This window comes from Herpailurus yagouaroundi, unplaced genomic scaffold (genome assembly GCF_014898765.1).
Source record: "Herpailurus yagouaroundi ecotype Mexico unplaced genomic scaffold, PumYag 77, whole genome shotgun sequence".
Taxonomy (NCBI): Eukaryota; Metazoa; Chordata; class Mammalia; order Carnivora; family Felidae; genus Herpailurus; species Herpailurus yagouaroundi.
The window spans coordinates 57,990,814-58,007,038 of record NW_024412388.1 but is presented as its reverse complement, the minus strand read 5'-3'; the positions used below and the strand labels follow the sequence as shown (position 1 = coordinate 58,007,038).

Genomic DNA, 16,225 nt, shown 5'->3' with positions numbered 1-16,225 from the left:
AGTAATATTCTGTGTATGGTGCACCTGGGTGGCTCAGTTGGTTAAACTTCTGACTTTGGCTCAGGTCATGATCTCGCAGTTTGTGAGTTCCAGTTCCACATCGGGCTCCATTCTGACAGCTCGGAGCCTGGAGACTGCTTTGGATTCTGGGTCTCCCTCTCTGTGTGCTCTCTCTGTGTGTCCTCTCTGTGTGCCCCTCCCCACTCACTCGTACGCGCACTCTCTCTCTCTCAAAAGTGAATGAACATTAAAAAAAATAAATAAAATAAAAAGTTGAAAAAATGTTCTGTGTAGAAAATTGCGTTTTCCTTAAATTTATGAAATACTTTTGTCTTGAAGACTGAACAAATTCACAAGTCTTATAATCGGTTACCTACTATGTGTTATAAATTAAGGCAGTATATAAGAAAGGTTTCTATTAGATTAGAAACACTTTTAAAGCACTCTTAAAAAATGTTTTGTATAAAAAAAATTTAAACATGTCTCTAGCCAGGTTACATTATAATACAACAAAAGACTTGCTCATTTTTCCACAATGGCAAATAGTGCAATGAACAAAAGACCAAGAAACAATCTATTAAGACAGTTCAAAAAGCCAATCAATAAGTATGTGAAAAAAAAAAAAACTCGCTATCACTAGTAATCATAGAAATGAAAAACAATGAGTTACTAATTTTAGGCTATCAGATTGGGAAAAAATTAATAAAGAAGAAAGGGAAGGGAAAGGAAGTTAAGAAGGAACATCGACCAAAGGATATGTCCCTGAACCCAGTGAACAATCTTGTCATCGCTAAAAATGCAGCAACCTGAAATTGTATACTTCCTAATATGGTACACAGTACCACCGATAAAGTATTCTTGCAAAAAAAATAAATAAATAAACCTGAATCTCCTCAAGCTTTTAAATGTTCATTTTTGAGAAAGTTCACATAGGCACGTGAGCTGGGAAGGGGAGAGAGAGGGGGATAGAGGATCCAAAGCAGCCTCCATGCTGCGAGCAGAGCAGAGCAGAGCAGAGCAGAGAGCAGAAAGCCTGATGCAGGGCTCCAACCCAGGAACCAGTCCCTGGGATAGTGACCTGAGCCAAAGTCCGGCACTTAACTGACTTAAGCCATCCAGATGATTCTCCTCAAGCTTTTAGATCTAACCACCAGTTCATAGGAGGAGATAAGGTGGGAAAACAAAAAATAAAAGATGGGAAAATGAACAGGCTAAACAATATAACAATAGATTAGTCAAATCTATAGCATAGAAATTTGGTGAAGAAAAATGATGCTATTTCTTCAACACATAAATTGCAAGAAAGAAACAGAAAATCATTATAAACTTCAATTCCTTTTTTTTTTTTTTAAGTTTAGTTCTTATCTGCTGGAGATACACTCTGACATACTTATGGATAAAGTGATACATTATCTGAATTTTCTTTATAAATTATAGTAAATAAACATCAGTATAAAGGAAACAAAAGTCATAAAAGTGATCACTGTTGAAGCTAGCTGATGGGATATTTTGGGGTTCATTTTAATATTCTTTTTACTTTTTCTGTATATATGAACAAATTGTGGGAAATAATTGTGAAAGGTAGTTTGTAAAATGTCAGTTGTACAAATCTTTCATTTTTAGGCATTTTTATAAATAAAACAGTGGGCAAGATGTCCAGTGTTTACTGCAGCAATGTATAAAAAAATGTAACAATCTATCCAAAAATGGAGTGTTGGTTAAATAAAATACACATACCCACACAAAGCACTCATTAGAAACCATAACATAAGAACAATTATTCACATTGGCTTGAAACAGGGCTTCGAAGTTGACAGGTTCAAATCATGTCTATGCCACTTACTATCTAAGCCCCATTGTATAAGTCACTTAACACAGCTAAGCCTCAATTTATTTATCCATACTAATAGTACTCAGTGAGATATTTTTAAGATTAAGTGTTATTAGTGTTTATTTCTGGGTGATAGGATAAGTGTTGATTTTTTCCTTTCTTCCTTATAGTTTTAGGTTTTTTTTTCTATTATATATATATTTATATATATATATAAATACATATATATTACATATATATATGTAAAAATTAAGATAGGCTCATAAATTTATCCAATATTTTGATTTCATACAGTAAATTTTTTTCTTTAGCTAAGATTAGAATAATGTAAAGATTAACATATTGAATAATTTTCCATTATTGTTCTATGTAACTAATCATCTTTATGAATATGTATAAGTGGTTTAGCTTTGAATAATTAGAGGGTAAAATAAAATGCTATATGACTGAAACAGAGAATAGAAGCAATATTCTAACAATTGTAACAAAGCAAGGTCAAACTGTGAAACCCACAGTCTCCTTCCATTCTTCTTTGTCTGCTTTTATAGACTGGTTATTTCTCATCACAACTAGAAAGCCTAATGTTTTCATGCTGCCTCTGCTAATCATCAAATATCCCATTCATCTGGAGATTTTTTCTATGGAGAAATACCAATTTCATAAATATCATGTTGTTTTAAACTATATGAACATGTATTCTGATAAATTCTACTTTTTCTAGTATGTAAAGTTAAAGACATACATGGTGACTCAGAGAAAATAGCAGTTCTTATCTTAAAGCTATTTAAGCAAAACACGTGGTAGAATATATCACCTCTGAGGACAGGGTTCTTATAAGTCTTGTTCACTTCTGTACTCCATCACCCAGCAAAATGTCTAGTATATTAAAAACATCTAACAAGTATTTACTGAATTTGTTGAAGAAGCTGAAAAGAAACTAAGTTAGAAACTGCATATGGCAAGGTAACTGGTCATGATATTTTTTATTAAGTTATTTTAAGATGTGGTGGGACAGTGGCACAGAGGGACTCTCCCTGAGTGACTGGCAGTGCCTTCATGTCACAAGACCACATCAAGTGAGCCAATGGGCGGTGCAGCAGAGAATTCCAAAGGTGGCCACAACAGCTGCATGAGACAGAAGATGGTGTCACAGTCTTTGAGGGTAAGGGGGATGCCAGCAGCTTCAAAGAACCTTGGGACGTGAGGAGGATGGCTGTGGCAGAGGTGGTGGCTAAAAAAAGATGGCCAAAGAGAGGTGCTTTAAAAAGTCTTTTCAGGTTAGTCTTGAAGATGTAAAGAGAGAAAAAAGGAATAATAACTTAACAGAGAGTGAGAAACTCAAAATCATCTGTAGCTATGCTATATCAAATAATCACCAACATTTCTATATTGTTTAAAGATTATCTGAACTACAATAGAATGTAAGTTTTAGATTTGGAAAATGAAAGATCCGAAGTGAGAGAAGCCCAACATATCACCTTACAGCTGAGAAAAAATGCTACTACCTTGAATGTCAGCTATTTGCTTGGAAAGAAAAACATATTTTGGAACAAAGAAAACCTGCTCAGGACCAATGAGTATGTCCCTTTGGAATGGATCCCAATAGTAATGACGACTCCAAAGACTTAAGGTGTTTATATCAAGTTCCTCCTCAGGAAGCTGACTTTCCAGAACAAGGAAAATCATTACAAATAGAAGAGCCAATACCTGCTATTGCTCAAAATAGACTATTTGATTTTGAATATACCAGTTCAGGTGAACATAATCTGCTAACAATATCTTTTACAGAATTCTATCTATCCATCCATGGCACCTGGAAGAAAAGTTTTAATTATCTTAGTAACTTTGATAGCTTTGATGACTTTGAAATGAGTTACTTCCAGGGAAATCTTTTGAATTGAAAAGAATAACAGTTGCAGATCCTCTAGTAAACGTACACACTAGCTGAAAATGTAGAACAAAACTCTGTCAATGTAACGACAAAATTATTACCAAGGCTGATTCACCTAGAAAGGATCACCAACACAAAAGAAGTTAACTTCAAGGCTAAATTTGAACAAATTAAAACTAAACTTAGAAATTCACAAGGAAGAAAAATAGAAAAGAAAAGCTAACAGAAGTAGAAAATCAATGTGTACATCAAAGTATAGAGGAAGCCTGGATGAAAATTTTAAAGAAAGAACTATTTCCAAGAAATATTTTGATGGCACTATCAGTTCCAGTAATGCTTACAATTTTAATTTGATGTTACTCCTTTCTGACAAAACAAAATAAGAAATGATTATAAAGACAAGAAAGAAGCAATGAGCCTGAAATGAGCACTAATGAATTAAGTCTAAGAGATTATTATAATTACTTCTATTTGCCTTCCAAAATGCTTGTGAATACCTCAAAATATTGCCAGTAAATCATATGGAGCCTGATCACCAGGCCTCCATCTAAAGAGACTAAAACATACCAGTGAAAAATAAACTAAGGATTCCAAACCAACACAAACTGTTATCTGTATGCCATCTGAAACTCTTCAATCACCTCATCTTATTCTGAAAGATATCATCAATGTTTATGTGTCTCCTTTAGTAAAAATCAGAAAATTAGATCTTTTTTCCAAAAAAAAGATCAAAGAATAAAGAAAGCTCTTGACCTTGCCTAAATGTAGGTACACATTCAGCATGAGCTACAAGACTCTAACTCACTTTGAAATTTAAAAAAGGGAATTTATTTAGGTGTGTGTACACAAAAACCTACAACTCTAAAAAATAGAAATCAAATACAATGGCACTTGAATTAAATGATTGTTGTTGAAATATGTCCTGTACCTCTTCCCTTTCTTTGCTCAAACAAAGAATCTGTAAGGTGGTACATCACTGGGTCAAACTGCCATGGGTCAAACTGTCATGGACTCTATAGATTATGAACACTTCTTCAAAACTATACTGAAAATATGTTTTATCTTACGCCTTTAATAAAGTTAAGCTTAATTTTTAAATATACATAGCTGGACTTAAGTACTATTATAGAATTATAGTAGATTTCTTATACTGCCTGTAACCCTAATTATAGTCAAAATGTATACTATACTTCATCGGAAATCAATAAGATGTTTTCTTTATTTTTTTAATTTATTTTTTTATTTGAACATAGTTGACACACAATGTAACATTAGTTTCAGGTATATAACATAGTGATTCTACAAGTTTTTGCATTATCCTACGTTCACCACAAGCATACCTACCATCTATTACCAAATAATTTTAGCACAATATCATTGACTACATTCTTTATGCTTTGCCTTTTATTTCTATGATTTATTCATTCCATAACTAGAAGCCCGTAACTCCCTCTCCACTTGACCCATTTTGCCAATAATCAGTTTGTTCCATGTTATCTACAGATATTTTAATTATTATGTTTGGCATCTTCATTTTTTCCTTAAGCAAGAGATGAAAGTGAATCATTTTTGAAGACAGGCAGATGGGCTTTTGAAATTCCTTACAATAATATTTCAGTAAAGTAACTATTGGACATTCAGAGCATGCCTTAAGTTGCATGTAAATCCCTATAACACTATTGTACTTAATTTCTCAAATAAAATGTTTTTGAGATCATGATTAGAGAACTGACAATTTCTTAGGCTCAGGAACTAGGTAAGTGACTATCTCTGAATTAGTTCTAAAAATATGGTGCTTAAAGTGATGCTTCAGCAAAATCACAATACTAGTGTTGCAGACTTTCAGGATAACTCTTATTGAGTCAAAAATTTAAAACATTAAATGCATGAATGTCAAGGACATTTTCTACTTGCTTTACATAAATTTTTCATCAACCAATGAGAAGGAATTAGTTCAGTTCAGAAAGTTTGAGACCTATGTTCACACATATGTGTGTGTGTGTGTGTGTGTGTGTGTGTGTGTGTGTGTGTATATATAGCTTTAGTTTTAAAGCAAGTGTAGTTTGTGCCTTTCAAAATAATATTTATAAGATAAAAACATAATTCTGAGTTTGATCTAAAGTTTAATGTTTAGATTATTTTACTCTAAATCTTTGCCTAACATTAGGATCATTCTCTATACCTGGCATACTTATTTTTCCAGCCATAATTCTCAATGAGCCCTATATTCTAGTCAAAATAGATTTTAATTCTTCTTTAAATTTTTTTTAATGTGTGTTTATTTTTGAGAGAGAGAGAGAAAGAGAGAGAGAGAGAGAGAGAGAGAGAGAGAGAGAGACAGAATCCAAAGCAGGCTCCAGGATCTAAGCTGTCAGCACAGAGCCCAACATGGGGCTCAAACCCACGAACCATGATATCATGACCTGAGCCAAAGCTGGGCGCTTTGGCTTAACCGACTGAGCCACCCAGGCACCCCATAGATTTTCATTTCAGATAAACAAATAAGTAAATAAACAATAAAAATTCATGCCCTCCTACATGCTTTTTTTTTAATTATTATTTACATCCAAATTAGTTAACATATAGTGCAACAATGATTTCAGTAGTAGATTCCTTAGTGCCCCTTACCCATTTATTTTTTTATTTTTTTTTATTTTATTTTTTTTAAATTTTTTTTTCAACGTTTTTATTTATTTTTGGGACAGAGAGAGACAGAGCATGAATGGGGGAGGGGCAGAGAGAGAGGGAGACACAGAATCGGAAACAGGCTCCAGGCTCTGAGCCATTAGCCCAGAGCCTGATGCGGGGCTCGAACTCACAGACCGCGAGATCGTGACCTGGCTGAAGTCAGACGCCCAACCAACTGCGCCACCCAGGCGCCCCGCCCCTTACCCATTTAGTCCATCCCCCCCTCCCACACCCCCTCCAGGAACCCTCTGTTTGTTCTCCATATTTATGAGTCTCTTCTGTTTTGTCCCCCTCCCTGTTTTTATATTATTTTTGTTTCCCTTCCCTTATGTTCCTCTGTTTTGTCTCTTAAAGTCCTCATATGAGTGAAGTCATATGATATTTGCCTTTCTCTGACTGACTAATTTCACTTAGCATAATACCCTCCAGTTCCATCCACGTAGTTGCAAAGGGCAAGATTTCATTCATTTTAATTACCGAGTAATATTCCATTGTATGTATATACCACAACTTCTTCATCCATTTATCCATCGATGGACATTTGGGCTCTTTCCATACTTTGGCTATTGTTGATGGTGCTGCTATAAACATGGGGGTGCATGTGTCCTTTCAAAACAGCACACCTATATCCCTTGGATAAATACCTAGTAGTGCAATTGCTGGATCGTAGGGTAGTTCCATTTTTAATTTTTTGAGGAACTGCCATACTGTTTTCCAGAGTGGCTGCACCAGCTTGCATTCCCACCAGCAATGCAAAAGAGATCCTCTTTCTCCACATCCTCACCAACATCTGTTGTTGCCTGAGTTGTTCATGTTAGTCATTCTGACAGGTGTAAGGTGGTATCTCATTGTGGTTTTGATTTGTATTTCCCTGATGATGAGTGATGTGGAGCATTTTTTCATGTGCCAGTTTGCCATCTGGATGTCTTCTTTGGAGAAGTGTCTATTCATGTCTTTTGCCCATTTCTTCACTGGATTATTTGTTTTTTGGGTGTTGAGTTTGATAAGTTCTTTATAGACTTTGGATACTAACCCTTTATATGATATGTCGTTTGCAAATATCTTCTCCCATTCTGTCAGTTGCTTTTAATTTTGCTGATTGTTTCCTTCACTGTGCAGAAGTTTTTTATTTTGATGAGGGCCCAGTAGTTGATTTTTGCTTTTGTTTCCCTTGCATCTGGAGACGTGTTGAGAAAGAAGTTGCTGAGGCCAAGATCAAAGAGGTTTTTGCCTGCTTTCTCCTTGAGGATTTTGATGGCTTCCTGTCTTAGATTTAGGTCTTTCATCCATTTTGAGTTTATTTTTGTGTTTGGTGTAAGAAAGTGGTCCAGATTCATTCTTCTGCATGTTGCTGTCCAGTTTTCTCAGCACCACTTGCTGAAGAGACTGTCTTTATTCCATTGGATATTCTTTCCTGATTTGTCAAAGATTAGTTGGCCATACGTTTCTGGGTCCATTTCTGGGTTCTCTATTCTGTTCCATTGATCTGAGTGTCTGTTCTTGTGCCAGTACCATACTGTCTTGATGATTACAGCTTTGTAGTATAGCTTGAAGTCCAGGATTGTGATGCCTCCTGCTTTGGTTTTCTTTTTCAAGATTGCTTTGGGCATTCGGGGTCTTTTCTGGCTCCATACAAATTTTAGGATTATTTGTTCTAGCTCTGTGAAGAATGCTGGTGTTATTTTGATAGGGATTGCATTGGGTAGTATGTAGATTGCTTTGGGTAGTATCGACATTTTAACAATATTTGTTTTTCCTATCCAGGAGCATGGAATCTTTTTCCATTGTTTTTGTATCTTCTTCAATTTCTTTCATAAGCTTTCTGTAGGTTTCAGTGTATAGATTTTTCACCTCTTTGGTTAGACTTATTCCTAGGTATTTTATGGTTTTTGGTGCAACTGTAAATGGGATCAATTCCTTGACTTTCTGTTGCTTCTACGTGTGTTTTTCATACCATATCTTTATCTCATCTTAAACTACTGAAATATTTTCCATCTTTCAGGACTTACATCAAATATTCTCTTTACCAGGGATTATCCTAGAGTACCTGAGCCAGTAGTTGCATCTATCTAATCAGAACTATAGTCACATAACACTTATCTATATACCTCAATTGACATTAACAGTATATAAATTGCATGTCCCTAATAGGCCTAAATACTTCTAAAGAAGACATTTTGCCTGATTAATTTTGGCATCCTCTATGGCATGTATCAATTACCTTGCACAAAACAAGTTGTCAGTAGCTTTGTTGAATGCATTCTATATATTTAATAAAACAGTCCAGTTCTACCGGGACAATCACCCTCACTAAGCTGAGAACACACCTGCTTACCTAGCCAATCACTCAGATGTCCAGTGGGGTGCCATATGTCAAAACCAGATTGCTCTCACAGATTTCCTGAATGACTTATTTGTAATATTTTGTTATTAAAATATTTGTTATCACATAAATGAGGTGTCTTTTCTACCTTCTTGTGTAATAGCAAGAGTAGTAAATAGTTTAACTTTCTTTTACAGAGTACACACTTACTAATTTGTATTATCACTCAAATCCTAAATGGCAGGAAGTTTCTTAGAGCTACCCTAATGTTGCCTGTGATAAAAATGTCAGTAGAGGGGTGCCTGGGTGGCGCAGTCGGTTAAGCGTCCGACTTCAGCCAGGTCACGATCTCGCGGTCCGTGAGTTCGAGCCCCGCGTCGGGCTCTGGGCTGATGGCTGAGAGCCTGGAGCCTGTTTCCGATTCTGTGTCTCCCTCTCTCTCTGCCCCTCCCCCGTTCATGCTCTGTCTCTCTCTGTCCCAAAAATAAATAAACGTTGAAAAAAAAATTTTTTTTTTAAAAATGTCAGTAGATTTAAAACTACTTATAAAATAATTATAGCAAAACACATGAAACAATAAAAAGTTATGCCAAAGACACCATAGTACTTCAAAACCTAATCTATCATGCATATAATTCTGTTCTCTAGTAGAAGTAATCCAACAAACCAAATCACTAAATCAAGTTAAGGTATTATTGACTCAATATTTTTCTAGTTCCACATAACATCTTAATCTTAACAGAAGACTTCTGTAACTCATCTGCTTCTCACTAATCAAGAGGATTATTTGGGGATTTTACAAGTTTTAAATTATTTGCAAAGGTCAATACAAAACTGATTATTTCTTATTGACAATTAAAATTAAAAATCATATTGTTAGAAAATAAAAAAATTGCAGTATTTAGCTCTTTGGGCTAGGTTCAAATCTGGAATGACTTGGCCAAGTAAAATAAAATCAGAAACTTTATAATTTTTTAGCAGTTTGAGGTTTTAGATCTTGAATTTGAAAACAGCATATCTACCTATGTAAAGTCTTAAAAAGAACAACAGAGAGGTCATAATTTTCCTTCCAAAATGTCCCAGATATAAAATTTGATTCCCCAGGTCCAAAGAAAAGGAAAAAAGATCTTAAAATATTCAAGAGCTTGATAACGAAAAACAGCAATAACAACAACAAAAACCCCAAAACACCAAAAAACAAAAACCCAAACAATTCATAAGGTTAAAAATAAATGGACTATATTCAAACATATTATTTTACACTGTTAATATGTTTGAATATAGTCCATTTATTTTTAACCAAATTTCTGGGAATGAAACCAAACTACTAAGGATGCAGAAAGAGAAAGGCATAAGCAAAGCAACTACAAAGGAGAGTAGTTACTGTGCCTCCTAACTTGTCATCTACATTATGGTATTCTAAAGAATATATAGTAAATTTAAATTTAAAAATGAGTCAGATTTGAATATTATTAACGAGATATAGCATAAAAATAAAATAATTTTAGCCTTCTGACATCAAATATCTAGGCCCTAGAATCTAAAAAGCAATAAATGAAACAAAAATTTCTACTTATTTTTTCCTTAGAAACTTCTGTTTCCATGAGTCCTTGGATTAAGATATTAGTCAAACAGAAATTATAATGTGTAGACAATATCTGGTAAAGTGGTGTTTCAGTAACGAACCATAACATGAATTACACTAAATGTAGGAGTTACATTTTTATGAAATGAAAAGTTATAAAATATAATTACTATTACATCTCAAGTTATTTTCAACATACTTAAGTTCTTTTCCTAACAATCAAGGGAGCTCTTCCATTTATCACCTCCATCATCAGCATTACCAAATTTCACCAGGCTCAGATAATGAACAAAATTTATTGATGTTATTCTGAGTCATCTGAATTCTACTATTTAAGCTATGTACCTATATTAGACTGAATACTGGCTTCAAAAAGATAGGTCCCAGTCATAAACTTTGATACCCGTGAATGTGATCCTATGTGAAAACAGGGTCTTTGGATTTCAAGATGATGTAAATTTAGGGTAGGCTTTGCAGCCAACCATGAGTGTCCATAGAACAGAGACAGAAAAAGAGAAAAGAGACACAAGGGAAAAGCCAGGTAAAGATGGAGTTAGATGCTGGGGTAATACATGTATAAATCAGAGAGCTAAAGACTGCTGGAGTCTCAGCCACCAGAATGTACAAAAGAGGCATGGAATAGACTGATTTTTCCTCAGAGCTACCGGAAGGAACCACTCCTGCTAACACTTGGATTTCAGACTTCATAGTCTCCAACAATAAGAGAATAAATTTATGTTAAGTCACCCACTTTGTGGTAATTTGTTAAGGTAGTACCAGGAAACAAATATAACATATAGAACAAGGGTAAAAAAACGATAATGAAAGCAATAATTTTTAAGAAAATTTTATTTATTTTACCAAAATTCTTATTTAAAATTTTCCATTATAAGACTTCATAAAATTCAGATATATAATGAAATATGTACCATGTCGTCTAGGCATATGACACTTGAGGAATCATTGGTTTATTTCAAAGTACATTTTTTTCTCTTACAGCTTATTTTGTGTACAATATTATAAGTATTAAGCATTATGTTCAATGCTGCACGGCTGATTAGGAATATTGCTTATGTTATTTATTTTATTTATTATTCATTCACTTATTTTATAGCAAGATTTTAAATTTTTTTAATTTTTAAACAAATGTTTATTTATTTATTTTGAGAGAGAGAGAGAGAGAGAGAGAGAGAGAATCCCAAACAGGCTACACACTGTCAGCCGAGAGGGCCCCATGTGGGGCTTGATCTCAAGAAATTGAGACAATGACCTGAGCCAATATCACAAGTTGGACACTTAACTCACTGAGCCACCCAGGGACCCCTAAGCAGGATTGTTTTTTAATTTTTTTTAAGTTTATTTATTTATTTTTAGAGAGACAGAGACAGCAAGAGAGAGAGCCTGACGTGGGCCTCGTACTCATGACACCGTGAGATCGTGACCTGAATCAAAACCAAGAGTAGGCTGCTTAGCCAGCTGATCTACCTAGGCCCCTCTAAGTAGGATTTTTTTTTAAGATTTAATTTCTTTAAATAATCTCTATACCCAACGTGGGGCTCGAATACACAACTTCCAGATCAAGAGTTGCACGCTCTAAAGACTGAGCCAGCTAAGTGCCCCTACTTATGCAATCTAGTAACATCAAGTAATTATAAAAATGTAAAAAAATAATAGTGTATGTATTAAAATGAATCCATTTGCTTATGACAGAAAAATGCTGTCAAAATTATAATTGAACAGGGAGACAGAGATCTGGGTTTTGTTTCTTTGGCATTTTAAGGTCATATGATCATGAAATTAACTAAATCTCACTTTCTTTATCTGTAAAGTAAAACTGACAAAACTTGCCTATATAACTCCTTGAGATTCTCTCTGAAATAAACTGAAATGTATATGAACATATTTTATACATTATTGGGGTTGCATACTTCAGTTTTCTTTTTTTTTTTTTTAATTTTTTTTTCAACGTTTATTTATTTTTGGGACAGAGAGAGACAGAGCATGAACAGGGGAGGGGCAGAGAGAGAGGGAGACACAGAATTGGAAACAGGCTCCAGGCTCTGAGCCATCAGCCCAGAGCCCGACGTGGGGCTCGAACTCACAGACCGTGAGATCGTGACCTGGCTGAAGTCGGACGCTTAACCGACTGCGCCACCCAGGCGCCCCTGAAGAAAAACTATATATGTGTGAACCAGTCAAAGTAACTTTATAAAACCGAATCCAGCAGTTGAAACTGTGGCTTCTTCTAAAGGTGCAAAAGCAATACTTTACCAAATTTTAACATGAAAATCATTTGAGCCTCAAGACAAGTATACTCATGTCATTATTGTTAAATGAAAAAAGACAATACAAAAGAAGTGGATAGCATAACCTAATATTTATTTATTTATTTATTTATTTATTTATTTATTTATTTAAGAGAGAGAGCATGAGTGGCGAAGAGGGGCAGAAGAAGAGAGAGAGAATCTTCAGCATGCTCCAGACTCAGTGGACCTGACCACATTGAGTGTGGAGCCAGACGCAGGGCTCCATCCCACAACCCTGGGTTCATGACCTGAGCAGAAAGCAAAAGTCAGATGCTCAACTGACTAAATCACCCTGGTGTTCCTTCCCCAGTATCTTTATTTTCTCACGTGGAGCTGGGAAAAGTTTTGTGTACTGATACTTGTTTTAAGATATTATTCATGAACAATTTGAAGATTACATTGTTGTATGTTTTGTATGATAAAAATGACTACATTGGCATATATATATATATATATATATATATATATCGTGGTGTTGAACAATGGATAGTGAATGGTAGAAATCAGGTTTCTTATTGTTGCAATAGGGGATCTCAGAGAAACAAGAGGTGGAGGATAGAATGATCCATGTGGTAATGGGCTAGAAACTGTAAGAATTCATGTTTAAATTAATATAGATACATGGTTACACATAGAAATATTTCTGGATATGTATATATACACATATTAGTATGCACACATACATTTCCTTGCTCTGTCAGCTGAGAAGGCCTAGAAGCAGTAACACCCCAGCAGCAACACCACAGCTAGTGCTCTCATTTTCTTTTCTACTACATTCTTTACAAAATGTACCAGAGCTTCTTGAGAAATGTTTCTAGGACTGGGACAGAAAATATACAAGATGACCGCAGAAGCATCTTGTAGGGACATAAAGTAAAGAAGTGATAAAAAGTATGTCAAAGGATGGGGGTACCTGGGTGGTTCAGTCGGTGTCGGGATTTGACTTCAGCTCAGTTCATGATCTCTCAGTTTGTGGGTTCCAGTCCTGCGTCAGGCTCTGTGCTGACAGCTCAGAGCCTGGAGCCTGCTTTGGATTGTGTCTCCCTCTCTCTCTGCCCCTCCCTCACTCACATTCTGTCTCTCTCCCTCTCAAAAATAAATAAACATTAAACAAATTTTAGAGGCGCCTGGGTGGCTCAGGCAGTTAAGTGTCCAACTTTGGCTCAGGTCATGATCTCACAGTTTGTGGGTTCAAGACTTCTGTGCTGCCTGGTTGGAGCCTGGAGCCTGCTTCAGATTCTATGTCTCCCTCTCTCTCTCTGCCCCTACTCCACTTGCCCTCTGTCTCTCTCAAAAATAAATAAACATTTAAAAAATTTTTTTTAATTTTTTTTAATGTTTATTTATTTTTGAGACAGAGAGAGACAGAGCATGAACAGGGGAGGGGCAGAGAGAGGGAGACACAGAATCCGAAGCAGGCTCCAGGCTCTGAGCTGTCAGCACAGAGCCCGACGCGGGGCTCGAACTCACGGACCGTGAGATCATGACCTGAGCCGAAGTCGGACGCTTAACCGACTGAGCCACCCAGGCGCCCCTAAAAAAATTTTTTAATTAAAAAAAAAGTATGTCAAAGGAATATAGGAGTCCAATAAAAGAGTACCTAATGGTTAAAGCTGAAGCAATTTGAACAATAAAATAAAGTTGTATTGGATTATAACTTCAAGTATAAAACAAACATCCATGAGTCCATACTGGTACTTTATCTCTGTGTTCTTCCTCCCCAAATCCTATAGCCCTAGCCTAATCATAAGAAAAAACATAACACAAGTCTCAGTGGAGGGACTTCTAGAAAATACCTGACCAGCATATCTCAGAATTGTCAAGATCATCAAAAATAAGGAAAATGTGAAAAAGTGTCACAGCCAAAAGAATCTTGGGAGATATAATGACTGAATACAATGTCGTATTCAGGATGATATTCTGGAACAGAAAAAGACATTAGGTAAAAACTATGAAAATAGGAATTAAGTATGGTATTTAATTAAAAATAATTATAAGTCAATATCAATATTGACTTATTAATGGTGACAAATGTACCATACTAATGTAACATAATAAAGGGGAAAGTGGGCATGGCGGTATATGGGAGCCCTCTGTAATGTAATACTTACACTTACTTTCAAGACAGTAAAAAAAAAAAAAAGATTATATTAATGGAAGAAGCGGGCTTAATAAGTCCCCCATTCCAATGACCTCAGCTTATGTGGGAAACTGAAATACACATTGGCTCATGCTCACAAAAGTTATTAAATGAAATAAACTGAGAGTTATACTTAGTTCAATGTATTGTCCACTATACTACAATATCAATCTATTTCTGAAGACAAATATAAAACTCACGGCTTTAGTTTTCTGTTACTTGCTGATCCCATTTCAATTGACCCTGGACATAATTCAATAATACTTTATCTATGTGGCATCATTTCAATGGAGTTCACAGTGATTTGTTACCGGTAGATTTAATTGGAAAATACTGAGTACCACTTAGAAAATATCATATTGTACATTTTACTTTTTTAGTTAACAGAATATACTAAATATCTTTTCTGAACACCATATATTTGGCTTTTCTCTAATACAGTGATTCCCTGAGTGTAAGTATGTGTGCTTTGCCTGCAATTCTAAACTTGGTTTTTGCAATCACATGGTGGTAATCAGCTATCTCTACCTCCATGACCATATTTCTAGTTTTCATTTTGTCATATACTTTGCCACCCTTCAACAGCCAGTTCCCTTCCTCAATTCTGTTACTTCTGGGAAGTCTGCTACATTGTATTAAAAAGAACACAAGCGGGGCGCCTGGGTGGCGCAGTCGGTTAAGCGTCCAACTTCAGCCAGGTCACGATCTCGCGGTCCGTGAGTTCGAGCCCCGCATCGGGCTCTGGGCTGATGGCTCAGAGCCTGGAGGCTGTTTCCGATTCTGTGTCTCCCTCTCTCTCTGCCCCTCGCCTGTTCATGTTCTGTCTCTCTCTGTCCCAAAAATAAATAAACGTTGAAAAAAAAATTAAAAATAAATAAATAAAATAAAATAAAATAAAAAGAACACAAGCAACAGAGTTGGAAGTCTTGGGTCCTGCCACTTGTTCACAACTTTATAATTTGAAACAAATCTGTAACCTTTTTGAGCTTCTAAGGATTGTATAAGGATACAATGAGACATACGCTAAAGTCTATATATAGTTATTTTATTTGTTTTCTCCTGGAAGTGCAAGTAGGTAACTAAGCTTTATAAGAAAAATTTTGAAGCAAAAAATACTTAGAGTAGAAATTAACAGTATAAATAGTCAATAAACGCTTATTGAGGATCAGCCTTTATTTAAAGCTTAGAATGCATAAAATGAGCATAGAGCATAAGATGTCCAGCACTATATTAAAGTGCATAATCTCCATTATTATATTAAATCCTTATGTAGTAGACTTATTACCATTTCCCTTGACAGATAAGGAAATTGAGCCCTCGAGAGCTTAAATGTCTTGCCCATATGAGCTTTGGTGCTGAAATTTGGGGGGCATTATTTTTCAACTTGGAGTGATATTTTATTGATTTTTTAAATTAATTCTTGCTACATTTTAATTTTTCTAGGTCTCATAAACAACAGCA

At 35.3% G+C, this 16,225-nt stretch overlaps 1 protein-coding gene and 1 pseudogene across 10 annotated transcripts in view; one reads left to right on the top strand and one right to left on the bottom strand.

The window, feature by feature from the left end:
* The window catches only part of LRRC7 (leucine rich repeat containing 7), a 567,116-nt gene that overhangs the window by 517,707 nt on the left and 33,184 nt on the right, over positions 1 to 16,225 (bottom strand). The gene's annotated exons all lie outside the window — the stretch shown is intronic.
* LOC121027300 (shugoshin 1-like) lies at positions 3,038 to 4,870 on the top strand (annotated as a pseudogene).